This window comes from Vanacampus margaritifer, chromosome 10 (assembly GCF_051991255.1).
Source record: "Vanacampus margaritifer isolate UIUO_Vmar chromosome 10, RoL_Vmar_1.0, whole genome shotgun sequence".
Classification (NCBI taxonomy): Eukaryota; Metazoa; Chordata; class Actinopteri; order Syngnathiformes; family Syngnathidae; genus Vanacampus; species Vanacampus margaritifer.
In genome coordinates, this window is record NC_135441.1 from 3,930,066 (window position 1) to 3,947,186 (window position 17,121).

The 17,121-nt window shown below is 44.1% G+C and overlaps 1 pseudogene; it reads right to left on the bottom strand.

Annotated features, from left to right (window-relative positions):
* Positions 1–439: 439 nt before the first annotated feature.
* LOC144059495 (uncharacterized) lies at positions 440–14,291 on the bottom strand (annotated as a pseudogene).
* Positions 14,292–17,121: the final 2,830 nt, after the last annotated feature.

Below are 17,121 nucleotides of genomic sequence, written 5' to 3' on the forward strand. Positions count from 1 at the left end.
TACGCATTTGTTACAGGTACTGGACTGCAGCACACAATGACAGTTATAGATTTACCTGTAAAACAGGTTTAAGTGTCAAAATATTGAAGACCATGACGCTCTCGTCTGTCGTTCGCCAGTTCTCATCGGCTCTGATTTATTCACATATTTCACAAATCTACAGTAACCAGAAATACACTGATTGGCTACTAAGTGCTTTGTCCCATTTACTTAATTTACCCAGCATACTGTATACAATATTGCATTATAATTGTCTATCTAGACATTTAGATGTTCTTTGTTCATAGAAAAATAATTACATACACCTTACAGTGCCCGTGGACACATCAGTGATGTAACCTGGGATCGTGTTTTTTTTGGGGGTCTTTCAACTATCAGACCTCCTCCCCCAGGCGAGCCAGCCAAGGTTGATCAGGCCTCAGCTTGTGCCCAGGTAGCGCTACCCTACTCGCCACGCCTCTCCTCTCCTGATCCACAGCCACTTCGATGAGACCTCTGCTGCATCGGTGACCAACTTGATGGCCCGGCGCTGGCAGGCTCCTGTGATGCCCAGAATCTTATAGGCCTCAGCATCCCACTTCGATGGGTTGGCACTTTGCCTGCCAACCATTGCTCCTGCACTCATCCACTAGCTCTGTGTATTTTGTCCTTTACCTCTCATGGGCCTCCTCTATGCGATCCTCCCATGGCACTGTGAGCTCCAGGAGGATTACTTGTTTGGCTGCCCTGATGTCAGGACAATGTCTGGCCTTATTTTCGTCTTGGCAATCGGTTCCAGGAACTTCAGCTGCTTCTCCGGGTCTACTTTCAGCTCCCAATCTCGTGCTGTTGCCAACAGGCCAGAGGTGGTATTTCGGATAGGTGCCGCAGCCTTCTCGTCAACTCTGATGGATGTGATGGTATTTCTTACTGGGCGAATGCTCTTGCTGTGGCTGATTACCCTGCAGATGGTGTCTACTATGGCCTTGAGGACTTGGTCGTGTCGTCAGCGGTAGCGTCCTTCTTGGGTAGCAGCTGAGGATGTGTTCTAAGGTTCCTCTCATCTGGCAGAGGGGGGAAGCTGGTGTCTCTGCCTTTCCCCAGGTGTAGAAGTTTGATGGTCTGGACAGTACTTCTTAGACTGCTTGGATCAAGAATTTAATCCGATGGGGTTCAACTCTCGACAGTTCAGTGCAAGTGACTTTGTGCTCCACCGCTTGCTCCCATCTGGTCCAGACTCCCTGCTGCCTCATTCCCACCATCTGGCTGGCACGCTTCTCCTCTATTCCTGCTCGCACCTCCTTAAGGATCAGCAGCCTCCTCTCTATTCCCTGTGGCTTTTCATAGTGTAGGCTCCTGCCACTACCTAAGCCCGCTCTTGCTTGTGCCACCATACCTACTAGCGCCCTGTGCCTTAACCTTGATTCGGCAACATCCACAGCCTGGGCAGCTCTCCATTTGCGTCTCGTCCTGACCTCGATTCCTGCCTGGGCAACCTTCAGGTCAAATCCCGGTATTGAACCAGTTCTCTGGATCACGTAACCATGAACACCTCGCTCAAGCAGTTTCAACTTATTGCTCTGCCCATACAGAGCAGTGCTGCTCAGGCTTCGCGGCAGTCCAAGCCACCTGCGAAGAAACCTACTGACCCTCATCTTGAAGTTTTCCAATGTGGAAAATTTGTAGACTAAGTGGGGCCAGAGGATACGAGGGTAATGCCATGCTGGTATATCCAGGCCTTAACCTTGCCAGGGAGGCCTGATTTGTCAACTGCAGCCAACCAGGTCTCCAGATCTTGGTTGGTAGCTTGTGTGGAGGCTGTGTCTCTCAGGCTGCAGTTAAATACCTTTCCCAGGCTTTTCACGGGTTTCTCACCGGGTGATGGTATCATGATGTTATCGAATGAGAATGAGAATTTGCTAGTCATCTTCCCTTTCTTCAACATGAGGAACCTTGACTTGGTTGGTTTGAAGCTCATCCGAGCCCAGGAGATCACTTCTTTGAGGCCTTTCAGATCCACCTGCAGCCAGGAACAGATGTAGTTATCACTGTCAGGTCATCCATGAAGGCTCGGATGTGTGGCTGTCGGACGCCGGACTTCGTGAGAGGCCCCCTGCACTGAACTTCCACAGACTTCACCAGCTTATTCATGTGAGTGCAAAGGGGATGACCGAGATTGTGCATTCTGTGATGATCCCTTTTCCGAGTTTGTGCCAGTTTGAGGTTGTTGATCCGGAAGATACCCTTAGCCCGGGATTACACCGCATGCGTGTGCGTTGCGTCTCCGCTCCGGCCGCGCAGCTGATTCGTGTCCATTCTATCAGCTTGTTCAAATTTAACTGGCTGTGTATGCGCAACGGATCGACAGCGGACCAGCTGTGTCGTGCCGGAGCCCGCTGCACAGATAGACCTATTTTCTTTTCTTTTCTTTTTCTGAGAGAGCTTAGTATTGTTCATTCGGTAATTTTACTGAATCGACATGTCATCATCATTGCTCTCTTTTCATTTTATTTTATTTTTTAAAATAATTTTTATTTTGTATGTGCATGAGTATGTGCATGTGCGTGTGTGTGAGTGTGTGCATGTGAGTGTGTACTCATTAATTCACCTAAAACCTATAAAAAATCCTGTACCGTTCACCTAAACCGAATACTTCAGAATCCAGCTAGAGCAGAGGTGGGCATCGAGGGCCGCAGTCCTGCAGGTTTTGCATGTTGCCCTTCTTCAACACAGCTGATATATGATCAGCTCATCAGCAAGCTCTGCATAAGCCTGATAATGATCCTGTTGATTGGAATCAGCTTGTGTTGGAAGTGAGAAACCTCCAAAACCTGCAGGACTCCGGCCCTCGAGGACCGAGATTGCCCACCTCTGAGCTAGACCGACCAGACATTACCTACTTCCCACCGGGTTACCAACCAGAGTCTTTCACCAACCCCAGAAACATCTAAATTCCAACAAATTAGGGAGACCTCAAGAGACCAAAGGAGAGACTGAGGAAAGGAAGGAAGGATAGGTGAAGCAGAGTGAGATCCACAGACATCCGCCTCCACCGATTCAACGACCAGAGGAAGAAGCAGATTGTGTTTGAATTTGGATAGATACTGGTGTGGTGGATCTGGCATGCATGAAAACCACCACCAGAGAGGGAAGCTGTCAAATCCCGGCCAGGACAGAGCAAGCACAACCCCCCAGGGCCCCCCAGGCCACGGCAGTGCCAAGGTACAACCCCCGGGCACCGCAGAGGTAACCGGCCGAAGAGCAAACCCAGCAGCCAGTAGCGCCCCCCACCCCAACACGGCCCGCGCCCCCAGCCAAACGCAGCAGAACGGGGAACGGCAGGCTCGCCAGGCACCCCACCAGCCCACAAACACCCTCCACCCCCACAGGCCTTGAACCGCGTCGCCGGTCCGTCGCTGCCCCGGACAACAGGGAGAGCACCGCAACGCAGCACCCCCCAAGAGACCCAGGGAACGGCCAAGACGCAGCCGCCACCCAGCAGCCAACAGAGGGGCAGAGCAGCCCAGGCTCAGCCAGGGGGGACAGCACCTATAGAGTTAACCCACTGGCATGCAGTGATTCTGAATATTAACCCTTAGTGCCCATTGGAAGTGAATCTTGAAGAGTTGGTGACTGTAAGGTGTCATTTGATGTAGTCTGCTCGATCCTGCTGGCAGCAACTGGGTTCCTGACTATAAAAACACAACCATTAGTTACAAATTGCCAAATACAGAAACAGCAATGTAAGTTATCGCGATGTGGTGGCTCTCGCTAACAGGCAGAATTAAGTAACCAGATTTAGATTAAACTATTCTATATACGTAGACCATCATGTTTCTATAAATTTTGATATTTGGTTTTTATTCAAGGCAGATATTTTTTTCTATTAAAATGTGATTTATGAAGTTAGACCATTGGTCAATATTCAGAGTTTGTTTATTTTTCCAGTGAAGACATTTAACATTTTCAATTTATATTTTTACTGTTTATGAATTTACTTATAAGTATATAGATGCCATATAAACTGTGTAGTTAAAAAAGATCAACTGTGATAATGTTGTTGTGAAATATATTGGAACTTTTTACTCCCTTCCAGTTCTCATGAAGATAAGAAAGAATGTGGAAGTTCTCATAAGGATAAAAATGTGTGTCTTAAAGGGAGGCAAGTTCTCATGCCATTACTCATTATGTCGTAAAAACTGAAGGTCCAAGATCATTACCTGTCTACATCATATTTCCGGGCTGGTAGGAGAGCTGGAGTAAACATGTCGGTATATCACATATCTGCTTATTATAATTACTAACCCTTTGTCCAGCCTGTGAGTGGGAGAGGAAGCTTCTTCATGGATAAAAAGAGTGGGTGTTTTCTTATTCGAGACACTCGAGGCTTAACATCACCTTTGAATGTAAGCATTTCTCCTGTGTCTTTAAGAGCGCTTAAATAAATCTTTGCAAAGAAAGCTTCTTCAGAGATCTCAATGCAATTATTTTGAACACGCAAAGATTACACTTACTATAGTAATCAAATAAAACCTTCACCAGTTAACAAGATTTTTTTTTTGCGCGCGATAGTAAGGGCTACAACTATAGATTGAAATTGTTTATGTGTGGTAAGTCAGTTGTTGTTAGGTCACCTAGCAAACACAAGTTTGGAGATAAAGGTATCTTACAGTCCAAGATAATGGAATGTTTTTCTAAGACTTTAGTCCAGAAATACATAACCGGAGTGCATAACCATAAAGCATGACAATAAGTGTCTGTAGTGTTTTGTAAACACTGAAGACAAATGTCGGAGTCTGAGAGTCCCATTTTCGTCATCATATATTGAGTAATGTATGTTCTATGAATAATTTTATATTGGATAAGTTGTAAATGTGTGTGTTTTGTCATGTTAAATACGTTTTCACAAACTTGAATCCATATGTCAGATTCCGGAGCTATAGATAAGTATGTCTCCCATTTCGAGGTGGGTAAATACATTTTATCAGTATACAAAAGTAACATATATTTTTAGAGAGTTTTTTGTTGTTGTCGGAGAAAGCTTGGTAATATCTTTAGCTAAAACAGGCGGTTGGAGCGTACCCCGAAGTGTTGGAATTTGTTTCTTTATCATACTTTTAACTTGCACATAATGTAAAAAATTTCCGTTTTTTATTTTGTATTTTTGGACAAGGATGTATATGATATAAACATATTATCTGAGAAAAGATGGTGGAGATGTGTAATTCCTTTCTGCTCCCACACATCTAAATAAAGTGATTGGTTGTTAAGTTGAAAGTCGGGGTTATGCCATAGGGGAGAAAGCCCGAAGGGCTCCACTTGGGCTTTTGTAATTTTTGGTGCCTTCCACCAGCTGGTCAGGGTGGCGGATATCATTGATTTTTTTAAAACAATTGTGTCGCTTAATCGATGTTGTAATAAAGAGTAAATCTAAAAATCTGAGGTTATTACAATCCTTCTGTTCTAGTTCCAGCCAACAGTTAGTATCTGTGTTGGGTTTTGCCCATAGAATGATATATTGTAGCTGGTTAGCTATATAGTTGTGCATAAAATGTGGTGCCTCTAGACCTACTTTGGATTTACTTTTCTGAAGAGTAGATAGACTAATCTTTGCTTTTTTTTCATTCCAGTAAAAATTTGTAACGTCCGAGTCCAACAACTGGAACCAGTTAGACGTAGGTTTAAATCGAATCATTGAGAAAAAATTATTTCCACCATTTTAATGGTGGCTATTCGTCCTATTAGAGAAATGGGAAGATTATTCAAGCGCTCCAAGTCACTATAAATGCTATCCAGAAGTGAAGTAAAGTTTAAATTAAGTAAATCAGTTAATTTAGGTGAGATTTTTATGCCTAAGTATTTTAAATTACCTATAGAAAATGAGTAGTATGGGTCCTGGCTTGCAGGGTTCCATGAATTTTCTGTAATAGGTAATAGTGTTGATTTTGTCCAGTTAATAGAATAATCTGATAAATGTGAGAATTTAGTTATTAAATTAAATATTTCCCCAAACAAAATAGCAGGCTTTTCTAAATAAAGTAAAATAACATCGGTATATTGATTAAAATTTGTGTTCTGTTACCCCAGAGTGAATTCCTTGAATCCTTCTTTCCTGGCGTATAGCTAATGCAAGCGGCTCAATAAATATTGCAAATTTAAAGGGGAGAGTGGGCATCCCTGTCTTGTGCCTCTCTGTAGAGTAAAACTCATCCTAATCCCATTAGTACTGTAGTTTAAAAAAATATATTTTTTTGTAACCTAATTCCGGTTACTTAATTCTGTCTGTTAGCGAGAGCCACTACATCGTGATAACTTACATTGATGTTTCTGCATTTGGCAATTTATTATTATATTATATTATTAGTATGGGATTTTTTTTAATGGGCTTTAGGTGAACTGATGAATACACACACGCTCGCACGCACGCACGCACACACACACACACACGCACATACACACCCACATACAAAAAAAAGTATATATATATATATATATATATATATATATATATATATATATATATATGTGTGTGTATGTATATATATATGTATATATATTTAAAAAAAAAACATTTATTAAATTTTTTTAATTTATTTGTTTGTTTGTTTTTTTTAAAAAAAGGAAAACAATGATGATGTCAAATCGAATGAACAATACTGAGCTCTCCTGAAAAAAAAAAAAAGTACTAACTGTAGCTTTAGGAGAATCATATAATACTGACACCCAGTGAATAAATGACATCCCAAAGCCAAATTTATTTAAAACAGCAAAGAGTAAGGACCAGTTAACTTTGTCGAAAGCTTTTTCTGCATCCAACAATATATTAACTGCCTTTTTATCATGCCGCTGTGACATGCTAATAAGGTTAAAGAGCTTCCTAATATTATTAGTAGAGTGACCACCTTTATTAAAGCCTGTTTGGTCGCTATAAATGATGATCGAGATTATTGTTTCTAGTCTAGATGCGAAAGCCTTAACGATAATTTTACTATCAGTGTTAATTAGTGAAATCAGACGGTAACTTGATGGAAGGGTGGGGTCTTTTTCTGGCTTTAATAAAAGTTGAATTGTTGCTGTATTTATGTGTGGGCATATATAACATTAGTTTTAATTTATGTTACTACTCTTAAGAATAATAGAGCAAGCATTAACCAAAAGTGCTTAAAAAATATAGCCGGATAACCATCCAGGCCAGGTGCTCTGCCATTAGGCATACTATCTAGAGCACTGTACAGCTTGTTTATAGTAAGTGGCGCATCTAACATATCTTTATATTCAGTAATTAACTGAGATATATTTAAGCTACTGAGGAATGCCTTCATATGCTCAGGGTTAGGCCTGTTAGTTTCTGAGTATAAGTTGCGATAATAGTTATAAAAGATTTGATTAATTTCTTCTGGTGATTGTGTGCATTCACCAGTCGTCCCTTTAATAGCCGTTATAAGAGATTTTTCCCGATTGCGTTGAAGTTGGTTTGCAAGAAATTTACCTGATTTGTTATTATATTCAAAGTTGTTGTAACTCAATTGTTGTATTATAAACTCTGCCTTTTTAGATAGCATTTTGTCTAACTGTATTTTTGTATTTTTTAAGTCTGTCCGTTCCGTCTTCAATTCCGCTTATCCGGGGTCGGGTCGCGTGGGCAGCAGCTTTAGCAGGGAAGCCCAGACTTCCCTCTCCATAGCCACTTCAGCCAGCTCATCCGACGGGATCCCAAGGCGTTCCCAGGCCAGCCGAGAGACGTAGTCTCTCCAGCGTGTCCTGGGTCGTCCCCGGGGCCTCCTGCCGGTAGGACGTGCCCGGAACACCTCCCCAGGGAGGCGTCCAGGAGGCATCCGAACCAGATGCCCGAGCCACCTCAACTGGTTCCTCTCAACGTGGAGGAGTAGCGGCTCGACGCTGAGTCCCTCCCGGATGACCAGATTCTCACCCTATCTCTAAGGGAGAGCCCGGCTACCCTGCGGAGAAAACTCATTTCGGCCGCTTGTATCCGGGATCTTGTTCTTTCGGTCACAACCCACAGCTCGTGACCATAGGTGAGGGCAGGAACGTAGATCGACCAGTAAATCGAGAGCTTTGCCTTTCGGCTCAGCTCCTTCTTCACCACAACGGCCCAATACAGCGTCCGCATCACTGCAGACTCTGCATCGATCCGCCTGTCGATCTCCCGCTCTAGCTTACCCTCACTCGTGAACAAGACCCTAAGATACTTGAGTTGGAGATCACAGCTTGAAGAAGCCAGCAGCACCACATCATCTGCAAAAAACAGAGATGCAATGTTGAGGCTACCAAACCGGACCCCCTCAACGCTTCGGCTACGCCTAAAAATTCTGTCCATAAAAGTTATGAACAGAATCGGTGACAAAGGGCAACCTTGGCGGAGTCCAACCCTCACAGGAAACAAATTCGACTTACTGCCGGCAATGCGGACCAAACTCTGACATCGGTCGTACAGGGACCGAATAGCCCGTATCAGGGGGCTCGGTACCCCATATTCCTGAAGCACCTCCCACAGGACTCCCCGAGGGACATGGTCAAACGCCTTCTCCAAGTCCACAAAGCACATGTGGACTGGTTGGGCGAACTCCCACGTACCCTCGAGGACCCTGCTGAGGGTGTAGAGCTGGTCCACTGTTCCGCGGCCGGCACGAAAACCACACTGCTCCTCCTGAATCCGAGATTCGACTTCCCGACGGACCCTCCTCTCCCCTACCCCTGAATAGACCTTACCTGTGAGGCTGAGGAGTGTGATCCCTCTAAAGTTCGAACACACCCTCCGGTCTCCCTTCTTAAAAAGGGTAACCACCACCCCGGTCTGCCAATCCAGAGGCACTGTCCCCGATGTCCATGCGATGCTGCAGAGACATGTCAACCACGACAGCCCCACAACATCCAGAGCCTTTAGGAACTCCGGGCGGATCTAATCCATCCCTGAGGCCCTGCCACCGAGAAGCTTTCCAACCACGTCAGTGACTTCGACCCCAGAGATAGGGGAGCCCACCTCAGAGTCCCCAGACCCTGCTTCCTCAAAGGAAAGCGTGTCGGTGGAATTGAGGAGGTCTTCGAAGTATTATCCCCACCGATTCACGACGTCCCGATGGGGATGACCCCATCTCCACTATACACAGTGTTAATGGCGCACTGCTATCCTCTCCTGAGACGCCGGATGGTGGACCAGAATTTCCTCGAAGCCGTCCGGAAGTCGTTTTCCATGGCCTCACCGAACTCCTCCCATGTCCGAGTTTTTGCCTCAGCGACCGCCGAAGCCGCATTCCGCTTGGCCAACCGGTACCCGTCCCGCAACCTCCGGAGTCACACAAGCCAAAAAGGCCCACTAGGACTCCTTCTTCAGCTTGACGGCATCCCTTACCGCAGCGGATTCGAGGATTGCCGCCACAACAGGCACCAACCACCTTACGGCCACAGCTCCAATCGGCCGCCTCAACAATGGAAGCGCGGAACATGGTCCACTCGGACTCAATGTCCCCCGCCTCCCCTGGGACAATGGAGAAGCTCTGCCGGAGATGGGCGTTGAAACTCTTTCTGACAGGGGATTCTGCCTGACGTTCCCAGCAGACCCTCACAATACGTTTGGGCCTGCCTGGTCAGACCGGCATCTTACCCCGCCATCGGAGCCAACACACCACCAGGTGGTGATCAGTTGACAGCTCCGCCCCTCTCTTAACCCGAGTGTCCAACACATACGGCCATCCGATGACACGACTACAAAGTCAATCATCGAACTGCGGCCTAGGGTGTCCTGGTGCCAAGTGCACATATGGACACCCTTGTGCTTGAACATGGTGTTCGTTATGGTCAGTCCGTGGCGAGCACAGAAGTCCAATAACAAAACACCGCTCGGGTTTCGATCGGGGGGGGGGGGGGCATTCCTCCCAATAACGCCCCTCCAGGTCTCACTGTCATTACCCACGTGAGCATTGAAGTCCCCCAGCAGAACGAGGGAGTTCCCAGGGGGTGCGCTCTCCAGCACACCCTCCAAGGACTCCAAAAAGGGTGGGTACTCTGAGCTGCTGTCCGGTGCATAAGCACAAACAACAGTCAGGACCCGTCCCCCCACCTGAAGGCGGAGGGAGGCTACCCTCTCATTCACCAGGGTAAACCCCAACGTACAGGCGCCTAGCCGGGGGGCAATGAGTATGCCCACACCTGCTCTGCGCCTCTCACCGTGGGCAACTCCAAAGTGGAAGAGGATCCAGCCCCTCTCGAGAGGATTGGTACCAGAACCCAAGCCATGTGTGGAGGCGAGTCCGACTATATCTAGTCGGAACTTCTCAGCCTCGCACACCAGCTCGAGCTCCTTTCCTGTCAGAGAGGTGACATTCCATGTCTCCAGAACTAGCTTCAGTAGCCCGGGGGTCGGACCGCCAAGGCCACCGCCTTTGGCTGCCACCGAACTCACTGCGCACCTGACCCCTTTGGCCCTTTCCACCGGTGGTGAGCCCATGGGAAGGGGGACCCACGTTGCCTTTTCGGGCTGTGCCCGGCCGGGCCCCATGTGTATAGGCCCGGCCACCAGACGCTCGCCTTCAAGCCCCACCTCCAGGATCTCCAGAGGGGGGCCCCGGTGACCCACGTCCGGGCAAGGGAAACGAAGATCCAAAGTTTGTGTTCATCATTGAGGTCATTTGAGCCATGCTTTGTCTGGTCCCTCACCTAGGACCTGTTTGCCGTGCCAAGTCAGTCCATATTTGGTTATTTGGGTTTATTGCGTACTCATCCGTCAATTGTTTAATTTTATCTTCCAAGTATTTTTCTAATTCTTGATCCTGTTTCTTATTATAAGATGAATATGATATAATTTTACCTCAAATTACCGCTTTCCCAGTTTCCCAGAGAAGAGATGGAGATAAGTCTGGAGAGTCATTTATTTCCAAAAAGTCTGCCCACTCTCTTCTTATAATTTTGTCAAACTCTGCATCATTTAGCAGTGAGATGTAAAAACGCCATGTCAGGGGTGGTTTAAAGGTATAATCAACTTGTAGGGTAAGGGAGACTGGTGCATGGTCGCTAATAATAATAGGATGTATTTTTGTACCAATTTTATCAGCAATAGAATTATTTGTAAGAAAAAAATAAATTATTCAAAAAGACCGGTGCACAGCGGAAAAGAAGGTAAATTCCTTCTTAGTTGGGTTTTTAAGTCTCCAGCTGTCAACGAGGCCAAAATCATCCATATATTCCCCTATTACTTTAGTAGATTGTAATCGCCTTATACATGTTGTATTATTAGAACGATCTATTAATGGATGTGTTAAAGTCTCCTCCAATAATAATAGTAGAGTTCGCTGCTAAATCAAACAGCTGAGAGAAAAAATTATGGAAAAAGGCCGGATCATCATTATTAGCGGCATATAAGTTACCAAATGTATATATTTTATTAAATATAGTCACCTGAATAATAATGTATCGGCCCTCTGGGTCTGTTACTGTATTTTTTACGATAAAGAATGAATTCTTATGTATGAGTATACAGACTACTCTTTGTCTATTGTTATAAGGGGCAGAGGACACTTCACAAAAAATCTTATCAATAAGTAATTTTTCTTCAGATTTTTGTAGGTGGGTTTCTTGAAGGAGACAAATAACCGCTTTCAATTGTAAGAGATGGTCTAAATTTTTTAGTATTTTTGCCTGTGAGCGAGCACCACAAACATTCCAGGAAACCAGAACTAATTTATGCATACAAACAATATAGACTCAGTCCTGTGTAAATATCTGTATAGGCTATTTGTTAATATTGGCATGTTATAGGATATAATCAAAGTGGTTAGGTGGTTTATGTAATTTGTGTGAAATATGAGGTAAAAGTGTAAGTGAATATAACAGTGAAAAAACGGGGAGGGAGGTAAAAGTGAAGGAAATTAGCGGGGAATTAAATATGTAACAATACACCAGTAACTAGTAACCTAAGAGAGATATTTTGTTTAAATATATTTTAGATATAGTTATGTATTAATATTATATTTGTAATATATCCTAAACATAATGAGTATTCATATTTTAGGTTTTATAACCACATACTGTATATAGAATATGTATACATCTAATAATCAAGCAAAATTTAGATCCACCAATGCCAATTAGAACAGCCATGGAGTCCATCGATGTATAGCTTATCAACGACTATCGTAGTCCCTTTACCCTCCTGCCTATTTTGTCTCATTATAGGAAACAGCACCTTTCGCCGCTCATTAATCTCTCTCGGGAATTGGTCATTAATCCCGAAAGAGATCCCCCTAAACTCCCGTCCTTTACTTTTAACAAATTATTTCTGTTTAAAATACTCAAAATTAGCGATAATAGGACGGGGTTTGTTGCCTCTACAGGCTCCAAGCCGATGTACCCGATGAAAAGAGATATTTACCGTCTCCTGAGGAATTTTTAACGACGTCGTCATATTTTTTTTTATCTCGGCCTCTGGATTGTCAGAGGTATTCTCGGATATGCCTGAGAATATTAAATTCTCCCGCATGCTATGGGATTGGATATCCAGAACCGTTTCATTTAACGTTTTATTCTCCTTTTTAATCGTTTCCAACTCGTCTGAAACAGCCGCGAGTGAAGAGCGTAACTCGGCATTATCCCGTTGGAGGTCACTTACCTGTTGGCCGACGAATTCCAAATTTACCTTTAATTCTGAGGATAGAGGACATCTAGTTTTTTACTTATGGAGTCCAGCATACTGACCGAAACGTCCGTAGTGGCTAGATCGTCCGTGTCCATTGCTGAGTCATTTTTTCTCTTCTTGGAAGATGATCCCTTTTCGAGTTTGTGCCAGTCTGAGGTTGTTGATCCGGAAGAGACCCTTACCTGTTTACACCGCATGCGTGTGCGTTGCGTCTCCGCTCCTGCGGCGCAGCCGATTCGTTTCCATTCTATCAGCTTGTTCAAATTACACCGGCTGTTATGGGCCACGGATCGACTGCGGACCAGCTGTGTCGTGCCGGAGCTTGCTGCACGGATTTTATATTTTTGCCGGATGACGCGTCCGTCGGCATCCATCAAATGGCAAACTAGCACAGAACACATCGAGCGGGACAGGAAGACCGACACAGTTAAAAAATAAAAAAATTCAGGTTACTTTTCAGAATAAAATACTCGCCAGATCCTATTTCACAATGATATCAGCAAAACGTCATAATGCTTAACGCTTAATTTACTACAGGGAACATGGACGAGGAGAGATTTATAATGGTGGATTATGTATGACACGGCACATCCTTTTTATTTGGACAACCTAAAATTTAATGCTGTATGGAACGTCTTAGTAGAAGCTGTGGGAGTGGACGGTGAGTTCAATCAAAGGAAGTTCATCTCTCTTTCTGCTTTTCTGTTGAGCACAGACTTTGTGTGTTTGTCATTTTTATCACATTATCGTGCGTGATCACGCGAGACACGGCGGGAAGTTGTCGGCAACGGAGCTACTGGACCGCAGCTGTGCGCAGCCGGTGAGTTTTGTCCATAAAATTGACGTGTCCAGAGCACGCAGTCAAGACGCAGCGGAGCGGAGCTGCAACGCACACCATGCGGTGTAATCCCGGGGTTAGGATGAAGTTGGCATAGCAGTCCTGGATATAATATCAGAACGTCTGCGGGATGTAATCTCGCTTTAGTGCTTCTTCAACAAGTTTGTGTGGTTTGGATCCATAGGTGTTAGCAAGGTCCAGCCACAGCACAGCCACGTTGCCCTTGTTTTCCCTGGCTTCTCTGATAAGCTGTGTGACAATGCCTGTGTGCTCCAAACATCCGGAAACCATTGGGATCTCTCCTTTTCTGGACTGTGGTGTCAATATATGAATTACTCAGGAGGTTGTCCGTCAGTCGCCTGGTGGCAAGGCTGAAGAAGATCTTCCTTTCAATGTGAAGCAGTGAGATTATTCGTAATTGGTCGATGTTCTGAGACTTTTCCTCCTTTGGGATCCATACACCCACTGACCTGCCACCTTGCCCCTCCTCCAGATCACCTTCAGGATCTTCCAGAGCTGGTGAAGTAGCCTTAGGTAGTTCTTGTATAACTTGTATGGTACTCCACTGGGCCCAGGAGTGGAGCTCTCCTGACCAGCTCCTGGATCTCCTTCCAGCCGGGTTCCTTTTTGTCAAAGTTCAAAGCTGGTACCGGCGGATCAATAGGATCAATCATTCTGTCCTAGCAGCTGTTCTGTGAACCCAAATGGATTCGTTAGGAAGGCAGCTCGCCTACTGGATCTTTCCTTCCTCCTCCTCCTCCTGTGCCACTCAGCTCTCCACAGGGTCATCAACCTCTTGCGAATTATGCTCCGTAGCTCCACTATATATATTTATATATATATATATATATATCACATACCTGTCAACTTGTACGTTTTATACGTATTTTCTACGTTTTTTTACCATTTCAAATCATGTACGCCGTACACCGACTTTTGTACGGGGGAAAAAAAAATGCGCTGACATGCGCATGGATGGACAACCAATTCGTCCAGAGACATTTTGGCCTCATGTGTTCAAAATGAAAACTGGTTTGGGGCTGGATCGCTTTCCACTGATGAGAAAGATGTATCTAATTTTACTCAGCCTTCCTCACAGTAATGCTGATAGTGAGCGGGTTTTCAGCCATGTGAGGAAAATTCATACAGAGTACAGAAAGACAATGGGAACAGACACTCTTACTTCTTTATTACAGATGAAATTGAACTGTGACAACTGTTGCTCACAAGTGAGACCCTCATTAGAGCAGATAAAGTCTGCTAAATCATGCACATTGGCTTACAATAGGAAGCACTGAAGGCACAGTTTATTGCATTGTAAACTTTTTAAATTGAATAAAAGACTTTGTATGCAAATTACCTTTGTTATTTCTATTACACTGTCTGGTTACCGCGAGTAAACATGCGTCGTACGGTGTTTGTAAGGTTTTTTTGGGGTTTGTAAGGGGAATCATAATCATTTATAAGGGCAGTTATCGGCAGAGGTTGACAGGTATGATATCATAAAAGTTAAAAAGAGTAAAAAATGCCTCAAGTTTGAACTCATTTTCGGAGTTCGAACACCCAAGCAAAGCAAGCTAAGTCGAACATACCTTGAAAACGGGTAGCCGAGTGAAGCCAAGCGAAGCCGAGCAATGCCAAATACTAACGTTGTGGTAGTTGAGACAATTAACTGCTCATTTCCAGTCAGAGCGTGAATACTCCCGGAGGTGCTCCATACTCACGAGAGCATTTTGATTTTTCCACGACAATTTTCTTCGCCATAGGCCCAAAGAATGACAACAGTGCCAGTGGCAGCAAGGAAAAACATACAGTGCTACGAACCACAATTTTTAATTGTAGATAATAGCATGACTTCAATAATTAACTCATGATTCATCGCAAATTAATCTCACATTTTATATCTCAATTTATATATATTTTTCAAAATTTTCATACTCTTGTTAACCTAAAAGTGGGAAGAAATGTTAACCTAATAGAAATATGATTGCATTTTTGGTTATTGAATCAGTAATTTCTTAACATTTCATAAAAATCTTTTAAAATTAAAAATAGGTACTATACTGTAAAAAAACGAGTGTGATATTGATTTGTGTTGGTCATTTTTCTGTCACTACATGGCATAATTACGTTTGTAAGACAATGGTGACAGCTCGTGCATTTTCTTTTCATATTAAGAGCTGACTTTTAACATGAAGTAACTTGTGACATTCTGCACAATTTAATAACTATAAAATACAACAAACTGGAAATACAACTCTTTATTATCACGCTAATTTTGTCACCCCTTATATTAAACAATAAAAACCATTAGGGATGAGTGAGTACACTACTATCTGTATCTGTTTAATCATCTAAATTAGGGATGGCAAACTGCAGTCCTCGAGGGCCAGAGTCCTGCTGGTTTTAGAGGTTTCCCTACTCGAACTGCATCTGATTCCAATTAACCGGATCGTTATCAGGCTTATGCAGAGCTTGCTTATGAGCTGATCATAAATCAGCTGTCTTGAAGAAGGGAAGTATCCAAGACCTGCAGGACTCCTGCCCCCGAGGACCGGATCTCGCCATCCCTGATCTAAATTATCTGTATTTGGAGGGGGCGTGGCCTAAACAGGAAGTGGGTTTGGCCTGGACCGGAAATGGGCGGAGCAGGAGTTGTGTGTGACTGACCATTACGTCACGGAGAAAAGAGAGAGAGAAATACGGATAATAAGGAATTATATCCAGGTTATGTTCGTATCTCGAAAAAATGTATTATCCGTACCGGATACTTGTGTTGTACGGACATCCGTCTCATTTCTAAAAAACATACAAACTTATCAGCATAGACCTAAAACTCTATAGCAGGGGTCACCAACTTCGGTCCTTGAGGGCACCTACCCAGCATATTTTAGATGTTTCCCTCTTCCAACACACCAGATTCGTATTATCAGCTCATCACAAAGCTCTGCAGAAGCCTTATAACAATCCTGATCAAGTTCAACAACATCTTTTAGTGTCATCAAAACTTGACAGGTTGGATCATCTTCTGGTACTTTGTCACCAATCATAAATGTTACCATCCTCAACAAGCACCAGTTTTCATGTGCATTGCCTCCTACACTCTTTTGCGATTAAAAAGTTGGAGCAATAGCTAGTAGACAATTTGTCTTTTCGGTCCACTTATAAGGAAAACTATGGATGGAGTGGTTGAGCTCCTGCAGACAAAAGTATGTCTTCTTGATAAACACATGAATATAGAGTGCTATCTCCATAGGTACAATCCATCCATCCATTTTCTAAAGCTTATCCGGGGTCGGGTGGTGGGGGTAACAGCTTCAGCAGGCAAGCCAAGACTTCCCTCTCCCTAGCCAGTTCTTCCAACTTGTCCGGGAGTATCCCAAGGTGTTCCCATCTCTCCAGCGTGTCCACACCTCATGGCGAGGGCAGGAATGTAGATCAAAATTGAGATTCAAAATTCACTTTTTGACTCAGCTCCTTCTTTCTTTTGAGATTTGAAATCTTTGAAAATTGAAATCTGCTCACGGCTCAGGTAACGACTAATCATGGCTCACCTGTTTTTGAGTTTGGTCATGTGATGCTCACAAGCTGAACCATGATTGGTCAAAAATTGAGCAACTGTGATGTCATTTACAGTCGATAGGAAGTCACAAAA